The following is a 5148-nucleotide window of genomic DNA, read 5'->3' on the forward strand; positions in this document are numbered from 1 at the left end:
TATGGCCCACCCAGTTAGGTACACCAAATTGTTTTCTGAAGCTACTGTTCTAAACATTCTTAAATCTGTTGATAACTGATCTACTTGGGATGGCTGAGGGAAAGAAAAAAACCACCTATGAAACGCTCAACTGCATTTTTTAAATGGAAATTAAAAAATTGGATACAACAATGAAAAATACATTTACTTCTGTTTTGGTTTACTTGAAATATACTTTTTAAATTACAAGTTAAAACGTAGAAGTGCTATCCCTATGTCTCAACTTAAATGTTTCTAAATATACCGAATGAAAACAGCAAGGTTCAGAACATATGGTGTACCATAATATATAAAAAAAGATCTATACATATATGCTTACTTGGCCCACCACCCACCCTCCCCACAAAAATAACTACTTGGAAGAAGAATTGCTAACAATAGTAGCTCCTAGAGAGGAAGAACAGAGGGACTGGGCTAGAAGGGAGACACAGATTGCTGAACACTTCTATTATTGTATTTTTTGAACTGTGTACAAGCACAATTGTAATACAAAAAAAAATTAAGTGGTCCCTTGTGGTTCTTTCATAAGCAACTAAAAAGCAGAACTCAAACTTGAAAACCAACCCAGAACGTAGAAGTCCCATTTCACAGAAAATACACACATATTCTCAAGGTTTGTTTGTTTCATGCACTTTAGGATAATGTATTAAAACATTCACAAAGCTCATCAACAATGCATTTTTTTAAAAGCATAGAATGAACACAAGTTCAAAAAAACTTCCACTGTAAATTGCTTAACATGTCTAGAAACTTAAATAAGGTATCTGAATTCAACCCACATGATGTCAAAGTGTTCTCAGGCCTTATTCTGATACTATGAAACCACACAGACTACCTGAAGGTGAGTAATGCTGTAAGGAGAGGAGCCAAACATCTAAACTGGGTAAGATGATTATTTTAAGCTTACGAAAGTGAGGGGTATTTTGAATCAAATTGGAAATAATGAATTCTGATATGTTTGGAGAAGAAAAGTATGTCCTAAAAGGAGGGATGATGCAGTCTTTACACTGCAGAGGGGAGGATGTCTGAACAGCAGATTCAATCAACTGGTCCCTGTGAGAAGCACATGGAAAATAAGTAGAATCAAACCAGTAGAATAGTAGTGATCATAACTGGTCAGGTGGAAGTTCATCCAACTTATATTAATGAGTATTTGAGTCCTTATCTTGTAGAGATACAAGATGAAATATTTAGATTAAATGATGCTTCTGAGACTTGAAAATAGTGGGCCAGGCAAGTGCGTGCGCACGCACGCGCGCATGCACACGCACACACACATGCACACACATGCACACACAACTGGCTATAGAGAATATACTGTTCTACTTTAGTACATGTCTCTTTATTTTTCTAAAACGTGAAAAGTTAAAACTTCTGATTCCAATCATATCAAGTAATCTGATTAATAAAAATGACTGCCCTTAAAAGATTTTTCAGAGAAAATACTAACCAACTGAATTTTTTGGTCTTCATGGCAAAAATGTGTAGTTCTTGTAAAGTCTCTATATTTGAATCTTATGAGTTTGGTTAGCAAGAATCACTTCTTGAGCAAGATAAAATTAAAGTGCTGTGGGGGAGGGGGAGGGTGTGAAAACAACCCAGCTTCTAGATTTTTCACAACTAAGACCAAACCTTAGTCATGAACACCCCACTCCTCCCAATCCTATACTAATTTTAACAGTAATCAATAGACCTAAGTGTCCAGAGAGATGCAAAAGGTTTATGAAATCATTCTATTACTGGTTCTAGAGGACGCATAACAAAGAATCTGGCTAAATTTTAATACCTTAATACTTGAGTAAATTTATTGTTTTCTGCTTTTCTTAATACTTGCTAATATATTTATTTCCCTTATTCCTACAACCACAGTCCTATCGAAGCATTGCTCAGGACAGGGCTGACTTATATTGTTTCCCATCTTAATCCTCATGTAAATCACTTCTGACAAATCCAGAGAGGTCATTCACCCACTGCTGCATCTCCAGGATCCAAGGTAAGCCTGTAGCACTCTGTGCCCACAGCATTACTAAAATCAGGTGTAGCTTAACGATAGTACACATATAAAATGGTGGTCCCAAGGACTTTAACGTACAGCCCAGGTTGTCGTAGGCTATCCATTGAGGTTTGTGTAATTATACTCTATGACGTTTGCAGAATGCCAAAATCACCTAACAAGGCATTTCTCAGGACGCATCTCCATCGTTAAGTGACACATGACTATTATAGCCAATGAAGTGGCACCATCAATGACTTTCCAAAGCTTGGTGGAGGGCATTTTAGTAAAACCTACAATAGTTCATTATGCCTATAAGTATGAATAGGCTGGCATGATAAAGAAGCACTAGAACATGAGGCAGAGACCTAGATATTCCATGTGCTGGCTCTCAATACAGAGCCATAGGACCTTAGCAAGCTGTTTACTCAATTAAGTCTCTCTACCAACAGACCGATGGCAGTATCTGAAATTTATAAATCACAAAGAATTGCTAATGATATATGCAGCTAGCAATACCTCTTACATATTTAACAAAGCTGGATATAGAGACAAACATGCTGCAAATTCTACTGTCTGTGACAAAAATAATTGCCTGCATAAGCATTAGTTTTTCAAAAATCCTCGTATGTACTATACACCTCATACATGGAAATAAATACATTTGTAATCTGACAAGACCAAATTTAAAAAAATCTTGATACAGATTTTAAAACAAAGACCAAAAGCTGGTTAAAAGTTCTTGAATGCTCTTCTACATCACTATTTCACAACTAATGGCTGATAGTTGTTTATCAGAGAATATTCTAAATTTTCTACTGCTAAAGGAATCTCTCGGTGGTGTAAAAATATATTCTAGTTCACTGTACAACTTCGCTATTAAAAGCAAAATTCAAATTTATTCATAATCACTCAAAATTGGAGCACCATTATTAAAACATTTTAACTGTGGAAACTCTTATAAAAAGTAGTCTTAAACAGAACAAGTCAGGTAAAACTGTACACCAACACTTCTAGTTAACAGTGTACCTCATATTTAAAACAAGGGACTAGTTCAGAGTCAATAACTTTATTAGAAAAAGATTAATACTAAAACTTATCAATGACAGAGACAATCAAATTTGTAACAGAAAGTCAGAGATACTTTATTTTCACTAAATCCAAAGTCTAGGTATAGCAGAGGTGTAAAAATGGAATCCCACTTGTTCTGATTCACACGAATACTAACTTTTAATCCTGTTTTCAAAGTCCAAGAATGAAAACTTGCATTTCAACACTGGGCAAGTCACATGTTTAGGTAATATTTCTTAAAAAGTCTTAAAGAAAAAAAATATGATACAGGACCTAAATTTTCAGTGGCATATATGCTATTAACACATGTTCTGAAATCTGGTAGGTCACATCAGTCCTGAATTAATTTTTAATTAAAAAAACAAACAAACAAACAAAAACAAAAACTAACTGAGCTTTTATACTGTTTCTATGCCACTATTATCTTTCTTTCACCTCATTTTAATGTCGATCTTCACTTTACAGTCGTTTTCCATATTCATCCAAAAATCTTCGAACAGTGTCCTACAATGCAAAATTTGGGGAAAAATGATAATTAGAAAACATGTAAAAGGCAAATATTTATGACTAAAGTGTTGGCCCAGTCACTAACTTCTAATTAACATATGTATATGAATGTCTGTTTTCCTTTTAATTATCAAGGCATCAGTGTGGTCTTAAAGCCATGTGCCTGTGTATGCTTGCCTATGTGCAAATGGTTCACACAGACATAACACTAGATTGCTGTCCTAGAAAAGGAATGCTACCGACAAATCATCTAATTGGTACTTCCTTTCATTAGGAATATTTCATCCCACGCCACTAGCCCAAAGAATGAACAGTTTACAGGTTTTAAGAACTCATAAAATCTGACCTTAAATAGTTCTTTAAAAACCCAAATTCATTCTATATTGTCCATTTAGTTCTTTGTACTTCACAGACTGAAGGTGTCTGTCCCTGCTATTCACTGCTGCTGTATCAGCCAGTGACTATTCCTATATACTATAGTTGACTGCAAATTCTCCTACGTAGTAGGAAATATTAAACACATACCTCTTAAAGACTTGAGAATTGCATTGAATGTAACAAGGCGAATAATATGAAGTGTTTATTGTATTTAAAATTCTTTAAAGATATCTAATTCTGGGCACCACTGCATCCCTACATACAGTCGAAAAAAAATTCCATTCTGTTAACATTTGATTTATAAGTATTCACGCAATACACAAAAAACCCCTCTGTGCTTCTTGTAAAGAACAAAAAAGATACACAACAGTTAAGCGTAAAGATCACAGGCAATAGCATTCAAACATGGATGTGGGTAGAGAAAGGAGTACCTGGCATGAGTACCTGCTTAGTTTGACTGAATCCTTGATTTTTAATTTGGCTTTTCATGGGCCGCTCACAACACCAACGCTGTGTGAGGTATGGTAGTCAGCTGCAATAATTCATAAACCCTACACTTCCATCAATCCAATGCTACTGGCTCTCGAGTTACAGAACAAACTGCATTAGAATGCAAGGCAATAAAGCAAAAAACTAGAAACATCCTTGACAAAGAAATACTAGCAGTTTAATTAAAACAAAGTAGTCCAACATGTGCCTCAGAAATATTAAGTTTTTAAAGTATATGTCTCTGCCAATGTACCAACACAAGATGGACTTAATACCAAAAAGAAAAAAAAAAAAAAAAAACAGTTCAACCTTTTTTATTTAAAAAAAAAAAAAAAAAAAGAAATGACAGCAAAATCCCTAAAAAAAGGATAATTAACTTTTCAATGGCGACTACATTACAAACGTGGGCAATAATTTCCAAAGAGGCACACTAATGGGGGCACGAGTCTGCTACAAAATAGCTGAGACAAAACAATGTACCTCAAAATGTTTTGCAGGACTACACTGTCTTTTCCTTCAGAAGATGCTTTTGTATGTCTTCTTACACGGCTTAGTTCCATCTTCATCTGTGCATACTTACGCTGCACTGTCAAACAGTAACAAAAAGCCCTAATCAAAGTGAGAAACAATACACTTACCTCTGTCTGATCTGAGGTCTTATCAGATCAGTT

Source organism: Talpa europaea (genome assembly GCF_964194135.1).
Source record: "Talpa europaea genome assembly, chromosome: 7".
Lineage (NCBI taxonomy): Eukaryota > Metazoa > Chordata > Mammalia > Eulipotyphla > Talpidae > Talpa > Talpa europaea.